Source organism: Hyla sarda, chromosome 1 (genome assembly GCF_029499605.1).
Source record: "Hyla sarda isolate aHylSar1 chromosome 1, aHylSar1.hap1, whole genome shotgun sequence".
Classification (NCBI taxonomy): Eukaryota; Metazoa; Chordata; class Amphibia; order Anura; family Hylidae; genus Hyla; species Hyla sarda.
The window spans coordinates 47,650,696-47,667,091 of NC_079189.1; the positions used below are offsets into that span (position 1 = coordinate 47,650,696).

The 16,396-nt window shown below is 47.2% G+C and overlaps 1 long non-coding RNA gene across 1 annotated transcript; it reads left to right on the forward strand.

Moving 5' to 3' along the window:
• Positions 1-413: 413 nt before the first annotated feature.
• On the forward strand, positions 414-1,900 carry LOC130300846 (uncharacterized). Its single transcript, XR_008851641.1, has 3 exons — positions 414-479; positions 1,127-1,191; positions 1,294-1,900. It is a non-coding gene; the product is annotated as an uncharacterized LOC130300846 (long non-coding RNA).
• The last annotated feature ends 14,496 nt before the right edge of the window (positions 1,901-16,396 follow it).

Here is a 16,396-nt window from a genome sequence, read left to right on the forward strand (position 1 = left end):
CACCAGACACTAATGGTGTTTTCTTTATCTTTTTATTGCGTTTTTATAGAAATTTGTGGGAGGTCGAGAGTATGGTTTTTAGTTTTTTTTGTATTTAATGAAGTTCTGCCGTTTTTCTTCCCAAATTTTCAATAGAAACCCTTGAGTCACATGATGAATCACATGACTTGTAAAGAGAAAAGCCGGGGGGTAAAAAAAAACCAAAGGGGGAAAAATATGCCTATAATAATAATAATCGTAATAATCATACACATTGGGGGAGATGTATGAAAACCGATGCAGAGGAAGTTGACCAGTTGCCCATAGCAACCAATCACATCGCTTCTCTCACTTTTCAGAGGCCTTTTTAAAAATGAAAGAAGCGATCTGATTGGTTGCTATGGGCAACCACTTTTCCTCTTCACAGTTTTTGATAAATCTCCCCCAGTGTTTTTGGCAAAAATAACACAAAGATGTCATCTTGGAGGAAAAGAAATGAGGTGGGGCAGTTTTTTTGGTGTCTTTTAAAAAATTGTGACTGTTACTAGGCGTAGGCTGGGATTAAACACAGTTTATATGTGACATTTTTCAAATCACACATTGCTTTAACTCTGGCGGTCCCCCCCCCCCCATGTCAAAGCATGCTGGGAGTTGTAGTTTTGCAACAGGTGGACAACCACAAGGGATAAGTGATGCAGTATGTCAATCTAGGGCCATGGTGTCTGATCTTGATCTGGCAGCAGGAGCCACGACCACTTTAAATCAATGGCTGCCGGGACGTCTGACGAGTGACATCCTACGCTGCAGACCCCCACGTCAGGGACGTCACTCGTCAGACGCCTAGGCTCTTGGGGCCACAAAATGATATTACAAATACTAAGCGTCTGGTTAGGAGAAACAAACACAAAACACCCATAGGGAGTAGCGCCATTTTAATAAAAAAAAATGCAAAATAAAAAACCCTTAGATAACAGTCATGCAGAATATGTTAAAAAGCTTTTTTAGGTTTCAGCCAATCAGAGAGCAGCACTGCTCAAATAGAACTCCCAGGAGGTAACAGCGTGTCACACATGTGATGTCATAACCATTGTCCACCAGAGAGCAGCACTGAGCAGATATAACACTGCTCCTGCTCATTCTTCACCAGTGAGGGGCCGGTGCTGGACACTGTAGGGACGCGGGAATGTGAAGTCAAAAACATGACTGTGACTGGTAAGTGCCACATTGTTTTTTCCAAAAGGTCTTTAGTGCAGTTCTATGTGCATTTCTATAATAAACATGTAAATAATCAATCTTTTTGTTTTCCCATCTTAGATGCACTATTTCCAGCATGTGGAGTAGCATTTCCGGACTTGCTGCAAGAAGTTGGATGATGGCCTAGATTTCCGGACTTACAGCAAGACGTTGGATGAAGGCCTAGATTTCCGGACCTACAGCAAGAAGTTGGATGAAGGCACAGCCCCTCAAATCACGCACATACACTGACACATTTGCCCAAATTCTAGAGGTAACCTCCTTTAGTATGCCCAGAGGAAGGGCAATACAGTAGCCATGGATTCCCTACAGGTTTCCTCCCCTCTGGAGGTTTTTCCTGTCCTGAGTTAGTTACTGTACGCTCTTTGTGAGTGATGGACGGTTACAAAAATCCCTACACAAACATTTTAATAAATAATAAATAAAGTTTCCCTTTTTTTAAACTGTTCTTTGACTTGTTGAACTCATTTATTTTATTTCTTTGTGTGAAAAATAGTGTCAGCAAAATGTGGATGACATGACATTTTTTTAAGTGTCAAAAGCTGCTCTCCTACGTGATCTGCACAATACGGTGTGGAGAGAGGCAGCTGATGCTGGTTTGTACAGTTGCTGAGGCAACCGTAGGACACCCAGCAAGTTCCGTGCACAAGCCTTTTTCTGATGAATGGGGACTTGCTAGGGGTCATACAGTTGCAAAGGATCAACTTTTGGGTACATGCACTGGCACTTAACGGAGATATCTTATTCCCTATCTTAAGGATAGGGGATAAGATGTCTAATGGTGAGGGTCCTGCTGCTGGGACCACAGTGATCTCCATGCAGCTCCCGAAATTCTAAATAGTATGTTTAGATCGCTGGCTTCCCGTGGCAGGATTCATGACATCACATAGACATGAATGGAGGGGGCGTGGCATGACGTCATTTCCCGCACCACGAGAACTCAGTGTTCTACATATATTGTTTAGAACGCCGGGTGCTGCATGGAGATCACGAGGGTGAGAGCGACAGGACCTCCATGATCAGACATCTTATACCCTATACTTTGGATAGGGAATAAGATTTTTAGGGGCGGAGTACCCCTTTAAGGAAGTAGGAAGGGTGTGTAGGCATGCATTACAAGCAACTACAAAAAGTGCAGCTGGGAGAAATGGCAGGATGCAAAGCAAAGTTTGGCTGGGACTGATTTTTAGTGTGTTTTGGGCAATTAAAGGAGAACTATGGCAAAAATTAACTTATGCCCTATCCATGGGATAGGGGATAAGTAGCTGATCACGGTGGTCTGACTGCTGGGGCCCCCTACGATTTCTGGGATGAGACCCGGGGCTCAGTGAGAAGTGTGTGCTGCAGACGGCACTCACTCTATTATTTTCTATGAGAGCGCCAAGAAAAAACAGAGTACAGCACTTGGGCATCATCGATGCTGCCATAGAAATGTATAAAGTGCGTGTCATCTACCTGGGATACGCGGCAAAGCTTCTTGTGCGTATGATAAAGATGGGAGCCTATACTTTCTAACTGGACAGATTGGTATTCCTGCAGTTTATTTGCCTGCTCTTGCCTAAGTGTATAATCCGATGCGGGGTATGTGCGGGGTATGTGTAGGGGAGTAGCTGGAAACCACAGGGTCCCGATGAAAAAAAATTTCCCTGGACCCCCCGTCCCTTCATGGTAGCCACAGATGACCCTAAGAATGCTGTCAAAGGTTTATGCCCAGAAATGGTTTTTGATCTTCAGCCAATCAGAGAGCAGCACTACTGTAGGCCCTCGAATCACGCTCATACACGGACACATTTGCCCAAATTCTAGAGGTAACCTCCTTTAGTAAGGCCAGAGGAAGGGCAATACAGTAGCCATGGATTCCCTACAGGTTTCCTGCCCTCTGGAGGTTTTTCCTGTCCTGAGTTAGTTACTGTACGCTCTTTGTGAGTGATGGACGGTTGCAAAAATCCCTACACAAACATTTTAATAAATAATAAATAAAGTTCCCCTTTTTAAACCATTTTTTTACTTGTTTGACTCATTTATTTTATTTCTTTGTGTGAAAAATAGTGTTAGCAAAACGTAGATGACATGATTATTTTTTTAGCTTCCAAAGCTGCTCTCCTGCGCGATCTGCACAATGCGGTGCGGAGATTGAGATGTTTGATCGTGGGGGTCCTGCTGCTGGGACCCCAGCGATCTCCATGCAGCGCCCGGCATTCTAAACAGTATGTATAGAACGCTGGGTTCCCGTGGCAAGTGTCGTGATGTCATGTCACACCATCTCCCATAGACATGAATGGAGAGGGTGTGGCATAACGTCACGACCCGTGCCGCAAGAACCCACAAACAAATTGTTTAGAACGCTGGGTGCTGCACAGAAATCTTGGGGGTCCCAGTGGCGGGACCTCCGTGATCAGACATCTTATCGTCAATCCTTTGCCTTAGGGTCAGTTCTCACATCCTTATTTATGCTACAGATTTTGCTGTCTATGCTTATGGGTAAATAAATCTACAGCAGAAAATAATGAAGTCTGTGGCAGATTTTCCAGAGGAAATTCTGCTGCTGTATATATGTGCCGCAGACAACCTGCAGAGAGCGCATCCTCATTCAGACTCACAACGGGAAACACAGTACGAGTTTAAAAACAAATCCACCCGTGTGAACCCATATTTAGCTGCCCTATGACTTCAACGGGAATGAAAATCAGCAGTGAAACACACAGTAAAATATGCACATGTCAATGTACCCTAATACAGAATGATGGCTTATATAGTGGTATTGTTCAATCATGGTTTAGTGGTATTGTTCAGTCATGGTATGGTGGTATTGTTCAGTCATGGTATGGTGGTATTGTTCAGTCATGGTATGATGGTATTGTTCAGTCATGGTATGGTGGTATTGTTCAGTCATGGTATGGTGGTATTGTTCAGTCATGGTATGATGGTATTGTTCAGTCATGGTATCGTGGTATTGTTCAGTCATGGTATGATGGTATTGTTCAGTCATGGTATAGTGGTATTGTTCAGTCATGGTTTAGTGGTATTGTTCAGTCATGGTATGGTGGTATTGTTCAGTCATGGTATGATGGTATTGTTCAGTCATGGTATGGTGGTATTGTTCAGTCATGGTATAGTGGTATTGTTCAGTCATGGTTTAGTGGTATTGTTCAGTCATGGTATGGTGGTATTGTTCAGTCATGGTTTAGTGGTATTGTTCAGTCATGGTATGGTGGTATTGTTCAGTCATGGTAGGGTGGTATTGTTCAGTCATGGTATGGTGGTATTGTTCAGTCATGGTATGGTGGTATTGTTCAATCATGGTTTAGTGGTATTGTTCAGTCATGGTATGGTGGTATTGTTCAGTCATGGTATGGTGGTATTGTTCAGTCATGGTATGGTGGTATTGTTCAGTCATGGTATGGTGGTATTGTTCAGTCATGGTATGGTGGTATTGTTCAGTCATGGTATGATGGTATTGTTCAGTCATGGTATGGTGGTATTGTTCAGTCATGGTATGATGGTATTGTTCAGTCATGGTATGGTGGTATTGTTCAGTCATGGTATGGTGGTATTGTTCTGTCATGGTATGGTGGTATTGTTCAGTCATGGTATGGTGGTATTGTTCAGTCATGGTATGGTGGTGTTATCTAGTCTTGGTATGGTGGTATTGTTCAGTTATGGTATGGTGGTATTGTTCAGTCATGGTATGGTGGAATTGTTCAGTCATGGTATGGTGGTGTTATCTAGTCTTGGTATGGTGGTATTTTTCAGCCCTGTTACAATCCACCCCTGCCTCCCACTTTGGACCTCGCTGCAGACTCGGAAGGTTGAGGAGTTAATTTGTCGATGAAGAGCTGGTACGTGACTGGACATGGGTGGAGCTTCCTGTTATGTCGCGCATATACAATTGATGATACAAATTATCATGGCCAGTATTTTTTTGCAGGAAAGGTGGCATCCCTACCCAGTGCACGGATGTGGGAACTGTACTGCACCTAATGTGGGGGAACTATACTGCACCTAATGTGGGGGAAACTATACTGCACCTAATGTGGGGGAACTATACTGCACCTAATGTGGGGGAACTATACTGCACCTAATGTGGGGGAAACTATACTGCACCTAATGTGGGGGAAACTATACTGCACCTAATGTGGGGAACTGTACTGCACCTAATGTGGGGGAATTATACTGCACCTAATGTGGGGGAACTGTACTGCACCTAATGTGGGGGAAACTATACTGCACCTAATGTGGGGGAACTGTACTGCACCTAATGTGGGGAACTATACTGCACCTAATGTGGGGAACTATACTGCACCTAATGTGGGGGAAACTATACTGCACCTAATGTGGGGGAACTATACTGCACCTAATGTGGGGGAGCTATACTGCACCTAATGTGGGGAACTATACTGCCAACCTAATGTGGGGAACTATACTGCACCTAATGTGGAGAACTGTACTGCACCTAGTGTAGAGAACTGTACTGCACCTAATGTGGGGGAACTATACTGCACCTAATGTGTGGGAAACTATACTGCACCTAATGGGGGGAACTATACTGCACCTAATGTGGGGGAAACTATACTGCACCTAATGTGGGGGAAACTATACTGCACCTAATGTGGGGAACTGTACTGCACCTAATGTGGGAGAACTATACTGCACCTAATGTGGGGGAACTATATTGCACGTAATATGGGGGAACTATGCTGCACCTAATGTGGGGGAAACTATACTGCACGTAATGTGGGGAACTATACTGCACCTAATGTGGGGGAACTATACTGCACCTAATGTGGAGAACTATACTGCACCTAATGTGGGGGAACTACACTGCACCTAATGTGGGGGAACTGTACTGCACCTAATGGGGGGGAAACTATACTGCACCTCATGTGGGGGAACTGTACTGCACCTAATGGGGGGGGGGGGAACTGTACTGCACCTAATGAGGGGAACTGAACTGCACCTAATGTGGGTAACTATACTGCACATAGTGGGGGGAACTATACTGCACCTAATGTGGGCAACTATACTGCCACTGCACCTAATGTGGGGGAACTATATTGCACCTAATATGGGGGAACTATACTGCACCTAATGTGGGGGAAACTATACTGCACCTAATGTGGGGAACTATACTGCACCTAATGTGGGGGAACTGTACTGCACCTAATGTGGAGAACTATACAGCACCTAATGTGGAGAACTATACTGCACCTAATGTGGGGGAACTATACTGCACCTAATGTGAAGAACTATACTGCACCTAATGTGGGGGAACTGTACTGTACCTAATGGGGGGAAACTATACTGCACCTTATGTGGGGGAACTGTACTGCACCTAATGGAGGGAACTGTACTGCACCTAATGTGGGGAACTGAACTGCACCTAATGTGGGGAACTATACTGCACCTAATGGGGGGGGGGAACTATACTGCACCTAATGTGGACAACTATACTGCCAACCTAATGTGGGGGAAACTATACTGCACCTAATGTGGGGGAAACTATACTGAACCTAATGTGGGGGAAACTATACTGCACCTAATGTGGGGAACTGTACTGCACCTAATGTGGGGAACTATACTACACCTAATGTGGGGGAACTGTACTGCACCTAATGTGGGGGAAACTGTACTGCACCTAGTGTGGGGAACTATACTGCACCTAATGTGGGGAACTATACTGCACCTAATGTGGGGGAACTATACTGCACCTAATGTGGGGGAACTATATTGCACCTAATATGGGGGAACTATACTGCACCTAATGTGGGGGAACTAAAGTGCACCTAATGTGGGTAACTATACTGCACTTAATTTGGGGGAACTGTACTGCACCTAATGTGGAGAACTATACTGCACCTAATGTGGAGAACTATACTGCACCTAATGTGTGGGAAACTATACTGCACCTAATGTGGGAGAGCTGTACTGCACCTAATTGGGGGAAACTATACTGCACCTTGTGTGGGGGAACTGTACTGCATCTAATGGGGGGAACTGTACTCCACCTAATGTGGGGAACTGTACTGCACCTAATGTGGGAAACTGTACTACACCTAATGTGGGGGAACTATACTACACCTAATGTGGGGGAACTGTACTGCACGTAATGTGGGGAACTGTACTGCACCTAATGTGGGGTACTATACTGCACCTAAAGTGGGGAACTATACTGCACCGAATGTGGGGGAACTATACTGCACCTAATGTGGGGGAAGTATACTGAACCTAATGTGGGGGAACTATACTGCACCTAATGTGGGGGAAACTATACTGCACCTAATGTGGCGGAACTGTACTGCGCCTAATGTGGGGAACTATACTGCACCTAATGTGGGGGAACTATACTACACCTAAAGTGGGGAAACTATACTGCACCTAATGTGGGGGAACTGTTGGGGGGGGGGGGCAACATAATGAAGTGCTTTGTCTTCCAGGCAGCCTTAATCTTGCCCTGGGTGTACAGTGTGAAAACGTAACCCTCCAAAATGTGCAAAATTGTGGTTTTCATTTAAATTTCCTCCCTAAAAAAAAATAATTTTTTGGGTTCGCCGTACATTTTATGGTAAAATGTTGCAAATTACTATTGGTCACGCAAAAAACAAGCCCTTATATGGGTCTGTAGATGGAAATATAAAAGAGTTATGGATTTTAGAAGGTGAGGAGGAAGAAACAAAAACGCAAAAATAAAATTGGCTTGGCCCTTAAGGTTAAAATGGGCTTGGTCCTGGGGGGCGTGGCTTGGCCGCGAGCTGATATGGCCACTTAATCTAACAGCTCCGTAGCAGACACTCGCAAAAGCGGAGATATATACCTGCCAGCGACTTCATTGCGACCCGAATTACACCGGGAAGATCATGGTTACTACGGGCAGGAAACGGACTAACAAGCCGGGGGATAGCACCTCGCTGAAGCACTTTTTCTCGGGCGGAGGATCCGGGACTCAGGAAAACAAAGATGGCGCGGGTCTCCCTGCATCGCAGCGAGCGAACCCGAACTCCCTGAGGTCGCAGCTCCCTCTGCCACAGAGGCCCCGCGGAAATCCAGCAAAACAAGTAGGTGACCGGGTCCCCAGCTCCCGAGCTCTGCAGGACTGTGTCTTACCTTCCGCGTGGGAGTCCCAGACGCCTGAGTGAGGCCTCCCTGACCCTGGATAGCGAGTGCTGCCCCTCCTCACAGCATCTTACCTCTTCCCCCCAAGTGAGCCCGGCGAAACGGAAACCTCGCCTGGATTCCAGTGCTGGGGAAGACTGGGCGGCAGAATCGGAGGCCAGCTCTGCACCTCAGACAAAACAGAGGGATTTATTTGCTATGTATCCGACATCTGATAAAGCAGTCTCTGAGGCAATGCTTAAGGACATGCTCCAGCTCCTCCGCTCCTCTCTGCATGCTGACTTGGCATTTTTGATGGCACCTCTCAAAACCTCAGTCCGGTGCCTTGAAAGCAAGCTGTCGCACGTTGAAACGAAAATGGCATAATTTTCCTCTGCGCATAATGATTTGGTAGACGCCCATAACACACTGGATGAAAAAATTCAGGCTATACAGGAGAAGCTAGTGGATGCAGAGGACCGCAATAGGCGAAATAATGTAAAATTCCGCCGAATTCCTGAGACAGTGCCTAATTCGCAACTTACCAAGTATGTGACAGAGTTGACGCGCCATTTCCTGTCTGACCTTTTGGTCTTTGAATATAGTATTGACAGAGCACACCGGGTGGGGAAACCTAAATCCCTGCCCGAAGATCTCCCCAGAGATGTTCTTGCCCGGTTTACGTTTTATAAGATCAAGGATCTACTGCTGCAGTACTCTAGAAGACGCAAGACCCTGCCAGCACCTTATGATGATATTCAACTCTTCGTAGACTTATCTGCGGCAACACTTCAGGCGAGAAGGAATCTGCACCCATTAACATCTAAACTTCATTGCTTCGAGATACCCGACCGTTGGGGCTTCCCAACGAAAATCATTGTGATGCGCCATAATAAGATGCATATCTTCACGTCGGTAGAAATGGGACTTGCGGCTCTGCAACACTGGGGACACTCCAACATTGATGCACACAGACCGCCGAGCCGTTCTCCGCAAGCGGCCTCAACTGGATCCGTTGAACCTGCTTGACTGAGACTTGCCATGATTATATCGTGTCCGGCTTAACCTGATGAGTATATCTTGCATTGAGTGTTTATGCTGTTGATATTTTATTGTGTTCTCTCCCCACGTACCTCCAATTGGTGCTACCTGTTGAACGCACCACCACAACTCTTTTTGTCTTCTCAGTTTATTGTTTCTCTATTTGTGTTCACATTTTTGTCTCTATATTTAGTAAGCTTTACCTGTTTGTAGACCTCTTGGGCTTCGGTCCTACCCAGCAGACTCTACTTTCTCCTTTCTCTCAACTTCTTCCTTTCTGCTCTCATTTTTCTTTTCCATTCTTTCTCTCCATTGTCTTCGTTCTGGATTTTCATGGGCTTAAAAATTATGTTCTCACGATTCGGCTGGCTGGAGGTGGATCCTCTGTGCCAGAGAGGGATTGGCGTGGACAGTGTCGGTGGACCGGTTCTAAGTTGCTACTGGTATTCACCAGAGCCCGCCGCAAAGCGGGATGGTCTTGCAGCGGCGGTAGCAACCAGGTCGTATCCACCAGCAACGGCTCAACCTCTCTGACTGCTGAGATAAGCGCGGTACAAGGGAGTAGACAAGAGCAAGGTCGGACGTAGCAGAAGGTCAGGGCAGGCAGCAAGGATCGTAGTCAGGGGCAATGGCAGGAGGTCTGGAACACAGGCTAGGAACACACAAGGAAACGCTTTCACTGGCACAATGGCAACAAGATCCGGCGAGGGAGTGCAGGGGAAGTGAGGTATAAGTAGGGAGTGCACAGGTGAAGGTACTGATTAAAACCTACTGGGCCAATCAGTGGCGCACCGGCCCTTTAAATCGCAAAGACCCGGCGCGTGCGCGCCCTAAGGAGCGGGGCCGCGCGCCGGGACAGCACAGACGGGGAACGGGTCTGGTAAGGGAATCGAGATGCGCATCGCGAGCGGGCGAGTCCTGCATCGCGAATCGCATCCCGGCTGGGAGCAATATCGCAGCGCACCCGGTCGGCAGGTCTGACCGGGGCGCTGTGAATAAGAGAACGCTGTGAGCACTCCGGGGAGGAGCGGGGACCCGGAGCACTCAGCGTAACAGTACCCCCCCCCCCCTTGGGTCTCCCCCTCTTCTTGGAGCCTGAGAACCTGAGGATAAGACTCTTGTCCAGGATGTTGTCCTCAGGTTCCCAAGATCTCTCCTCTGGGCCGCAATTCTCCCAGTCAACCAAAAAGAATTTTTTACCTCTGACCGTCTTGGATGCTAGAATTTCCTTCACCGAAAAGACGTCAGAGGACCCGGAAACTGGAGTGGGAGAAACAACTTTGGGAGAGAAGCGGTTAAGGATGAGTGGTTTAAGGAGAGAGACATGGAAAGCATTGGGAATACGGAGAGAAGGAGGAAGAAGGAGTTTGTAAGAGACAGGGTTGATCTGGCACTTGACTTTGAAAGGACCAAGATAACGTGGTCCCAGTTTATAACTGGGGACACGAAAGCGGACATACTTGGCGGAGAGCCATACCTTGTCTCCGGGAGAAAAAATGGGGGAGATTCTTCTTTTCTTATCAGCATATTTTTTTATCCGGGATGAATCCTGTAAAAGAGAATTTTGAGTTTCTTTCCATATGGTGGAGAGGTCTCGAGTCACTTCATCAACAGCGGGCAAACCAGAGGGCATGGGAGTGGGGAGGGGGGGGGGAAGAGGGTGACGGCCGTACACCACGAAGAATGGGGATTTAGCAGAGGATTCGGAGACTCTGAAATTGTACGAGAATTCGGCCCATGGTAGAAGATCTGCCCAGTCATCCTGGCGGGAGGAAACAAAATGTCGCAAATAGTCACACAGGACCTGATTAATTCTTTCTACTTGCCCATTGGATTGGGGATGATAAGAAGAAGAGAAGTTTAATTTGATTTTGAGCTGATTACAGAGGGCCCTCCAGAATTTAGACACAAATTGAACGCCTCTATCCGAGACGATATGCGTGGGCAACCCGTGAAGGCGAAAATGTGTATAAAAAATTGCTTCGCCAACTGAGGCGCCGAAGGAAGACCTGGAAGAGGGATAAAATGTGCCATCTTGGAGAATCGATCAACGACCACCCAAACAACTGTGTTGCCATGGGATAAAGGTAAGTCAGTAATAAAGTCCATACCAATCTGAGACCAAGGTCGTTCAGGAACAGGCAGAGGATGGAGGAGACAAGCAGGCTTCTGGCGAGGGGTCTTGTCCTGGGCACAGACTGTACAAGCCCGCACAAAATCAACAACATCAGTCTCCAGGGTAGGCCACCAATAAAATCGAGAGATGAGTTGGATGGATTTTTTGATGCCAGCATGGCCTGCGAGGTGAGAGGAGTGTCCCCACTTGAGAATCCTGAGGCGCTGGCGTGGAGAGACGAAGGTCTTCCCTGGAGGAGTTTGTCTGATGGAAGCTGGAGAAGTGGAGATCAGACAGTCCGGAGGAATAATATGTTGCGGGGAAGATTCCACTTCAGAGGCATCTGATGAACGAGAGAGGGCATCGGCCCTAATGTTCTTGTCAGCAGGGCGAAAATGAATTTCAAAGTTAAAACGGGCAAAGAACAACGACCACCTAGCCTGGCGAGGGTACAGCCATTGGGCAGACTGGAGATAAGAGAGATTCTTGTGGTCAGTGTATATAATAACTGGATATTTGGATCCATCCAGCATGTGCCTCCATTCTTCAAGCGACAATTTTATGGCCAGTAGTTCTCGATCACCAATGGAGTAGTTTTTCTCCGCCGGAGAGAAGGTCCTAGAAAAAAAAACCACAAGTAACAGCATGCCCGGAAGAATTTTTTTGTAGGAGAACTGCTCCAGCTCCCACCGAGGAGGCGTCTACCTCCAATGAGAAGGGCTTAGATGGATCAGGTCTGGAGAGTACGGGAGCAGAAGAAAAGGCAGTCTTGAGATGTTTGAATGCGTCTTCCGCTTGAGGAGGCCAGGACTTAGCATTGGCGTTTTTCTTGGTTAGAGCCACGATAGGAGCCACAATAGTGGAAAAGTGTGGGATAAATTGTCTGTAATAATTGGCGAACCTCAAAAAACGTTGGATAGCACGGAGTCCGGAGGGGCATGGCCAATCCAATACGGAAGATAGTTTTTCTGGGTCCATTTGTAGTCCCTGGCCAGAGACTAAGTATCCTAGGAAGGGAAGAGACTGACATTCAAAGAGACATTTTTCCATTTTGGCATATAATTGATTGTCCCGAAGTCTCTGAAGAACCATGCGGACATGCTGACGGTGTTCTTCTAGGTTAGCAGAAAAAATCTGAATATCGTCTAGGTAAACCACAACACAGGTATATAGAAGATCACAAAAAATTTCATTTACAAAGTCTTGGAAGACAGCAGGGGCATTGCAAAGGCCAAAGGGCATAACCAGATATTCAAAGTGTCCATCTCTGGTGTTAAATGCAGTCTTCCACTCGTCCCCCTCCCTGATGCGGATGAGATTATAAGCACCTCTTAAGTCCAGCTTGGTAAAGATGTGAGCGCCTCGTAGGCGGTCAAAGAGTGCCGAGATAAGAGGTAGGGGGTAGCGGTTTTTTACAGTGATTTTATTAAGTCCGCGGTAATCAATGCAAGGGCGTAGGGAGCCGTCTTTTTTGGAAACAAAAAAAAATCCAGCTCCGGCAGGGGAGGAGGACTTGCGGATAAACCCCTTTTTTAAGTTCTCTTGGATGTACTCCGACATGGCTTGAGTTTCCGGAGCAGACAGAGGATAGATTCTGCCCCGGGGTGGAGTAGTACCAGGGAGGAGGTCAATAGGACAGTCATAAGGACTGTGAGGAGGCAAAGTCTCTGCTTGTTTTTTGCAAAAAACATCAGCATAATCCAGATAGGCCTTGGGAAGACCAGATACCGGGGGAACCACAGGGTCTTGACTGAGAGTACAGGGAGCCGGTTTAAGACAGTCCTTGTGGCAAGAAGTACCCCAGTTCTTGATTTCCCCGGTGGTCCAATCAAGGGTTGGGGAATGGCGTTGAAGCCACGGTAATCCAAGAAGAATTTTTGAAGTGCAGTTAGAGAGGACCAAAAATTCAATTTTTTCGTGATGGGGTCCGATGCACATTAAGAGAGGTTCCGGCGAGCAGGCTTCTGGCGAGGGGTCTTGTCCTGGGCACAGACTGTACAAGCCCGCACAAAATCAACAACATCAGTCTCCAGGGTAGGCCACCAATAAAATCGAGAGATGAGTTGGATGGATTTTTTGATGCCAGCATGGCCTGCGAGGTGAGAGGAGTGTCCCCACTTGAGAATCCTGAGGCGCTGGCGTGGAGAGACGAAGGTCTTCCCTGGAGGAGTTTGTCTGATGGAAGCTGGAGAAGTGGAGATCAGACAGTCCGGAGGAATAATATGTTGCGGGGAAGATTCCACTTCAGAGGCATCTGATGAACGAGAGAGGGCATCGGCCCTAATGTTCTTGTCAGCAGGGCGAAAATGAATTTCAAAGTTAAAACGGGCAAAGAACAACGACCACCTAGCCTGGCGAGGGTACAGCCGTTGGGCAGACTGGAGATAAGAGAGATTCTTGTGGTCAGTGTATATAATAACTGGATATTTGGATCCATCCAGCATGTGCCTCCATTCTTCAAGCGACAATTTTATGGCCAGTAGTTCTCGATCACCAATGGAGTAGTTTTTCTCCGCCGGAGAGAAGGTCCTAGAAAAAAAAACCACAAGTAACAGCATGCCCGGAAGAATTTTTTTGTAGGAGAACTGCTCCAGCTCCCACCGAGGAGGCGTCTACCTCCAATGAGAAGGGCTTAGATGGATCAGGTCTGGAGAGTACGGGAGCAGAAGAAAAGGCAGTCTTGAGATGTTTGAATGCGTCTTCCGCTTGAGGAGGCCAGGACTTAGCATTGGCGTTTTTCTTGGTTAGAGCCACGATAGGAGCCACAATAGTGGAAAAGTGTGGGATAAATTGTCTGTAATAATTGGCGAACCTCATAAAACGTTGGATAGCACGGAGTCCGGAGGGGCATGGCCAATCCAATACGGAAGATAGTTTATCTGGGTCCATTTGTAGTCCCTGGCCAGAGACTAAGTATCCTAGGAAGGGAAGAGACTGACATTCAAAGAGACATTTTTCCATTTTGGCATATAATTGATTGTCCCGAAGTCTCTGAAGAACCATGCGGACATGCTGACGGTGTTCTTCTAGGTTAGCAGAAAAAATCTGAATATCGTCTAGGTAAACCACAACACAGGTATATAGAAGATCACAAAAAATTTCATTTACAAAGTCTTGGAAGACAGCAGGGGCATTGCAAAGGCCAAAGGGCATAACCAGATATTCAAAGTGTCCATCTCTGGTGTTAAATGCAGTCTTCCACTCGTCCCCCTCCCTGATGCGGATGAGATTATAAGCACCTCTTAAGTCCAGCTTGGTAAAGATGTGAGCGCCTCGTAGGCGGTCAAAGAGTGCCGAGATAAGAGGTAGGGGGTAGCGGTTTTTTACAGTGATTTTATTAAGTCCGCGGTAATCAATGCAAGGGCGTAGGGAGCCGTCTTTTTTGGAAACAAAAAAAAATCCAGCTCCGGCAGGGGAGGAGGACTTGCGGATAAACCCCTTTTTTAAGTTCTCTTGGATGTACTCCGACATGGCTTGAGTTTCCGGAGCAGACAGAGGATAGATTCTGCCCCGGGGTGGAGTAGTACCAGGGAGGAGGTCAATAGGACAGTCATAAGGACTGTGAGGAGGCAAAGTCTCTGCTTGTTTTTTGCAAAAAACATCAGCATAATCCAGATAGGCCTTGGGAAGACCAGATACCGGGGGAACCACAGGGTCTTGACTGAGAGTACAGGGAGCCGGTTTAAGACAGTCCTTGTGGCAAGAAGTACCCCAGTTCTTGATTTCCCCGGTGGTCCAATCAAGGGTTGGGGAATGGCGTTGAAGCCACGGTAATCCAAGAAGAATTTTTGAAGTGCAGTTAGAGAGGACCAAAAATTCAATTTTTTCGTGATGCGGTCCGATGCACATTAAGAGAGGTTCCGTGCGGTAACGCACAGTACAGTCCAATATTTCATTATTAACAGAGTCAATGTAGAGGGGTCTGGCGAGACTGGTCACCGGGATGTTGAACCTGTTGATGAGAGAGGCCAAAATAAAATTTCCTGCAGATCCGGAATCCAAGAAGGCCATAGCTGAGAAGGAGAAGGTAGAAGAAGAAATCCGCACAGGCACAGTAAGACGTGGAGAAGCAGAGTTCACATCAAGAGCTGTCTCACCTTTGTGCGGAGTCAGCGTGCGTCTTTCCTGGCGAGGAGGTCGGATAGGACAATCCTTCAAGAAATGTTCGGTACTGGCACAGTATAGGCAAAGGTTCTCCATGCGGCGTCGTGTCCTCTCTTGAGGTGTCAAGCGAGACCGGTCAACTTGCATAGTCTCCACGGCGGAAGGCACAGGAACAGATTGCAGTGGACCAGAGGAGAGAGGAGCCGGGGACAGAAACCGCCTCGTGCGAACAAAGTCCATATCCTGGCGGAGCTCCTGACGCCTTTCGGAAAAAACGCATGTCAATGCGGGTGGCAAGATGAATAAATTCATGCAGGTTAGCAGGAATTCCTCGTGCGGCCAGCACATCTTTAATGTTACTGGATAGGCCTTTTTTAAAGGTCGGGCAGAGGGCCTCGTTATTCCAGGACAATTCGGGGGCGAGAGTACGGAATTGGATGGCGTACTTGCCAACAGAAGAATTACCCTGGACCAGGTTCAGCAGGGCAGTCTCGGCAGAAGAGGCTCGGGCAGGTTCCTCAAAGACACTTTGAATCTCCGTGAAGAAGGAGTGTACAGAGGCAGTGACAGGATCATTGCGGTCCCAGAGCGGTGTGGCCCATGACAGGGATTTCCCAGACAGAAGGCTGACTACGAAAGCCACCTTTGACCTTTCAGTTGGAAACTGGTCCGACATCATCTCCAAATGCAGGGAACATTGCGAAAGAAATCCACGGCAAAATTTTGAGTCCCCATCAAATTTATTCGGCAAAGATAATCGGAGGCTGGATGCGGCCACTCGCTGCGGAGGAGGTGCAGGAGCTGGCGGAGGAG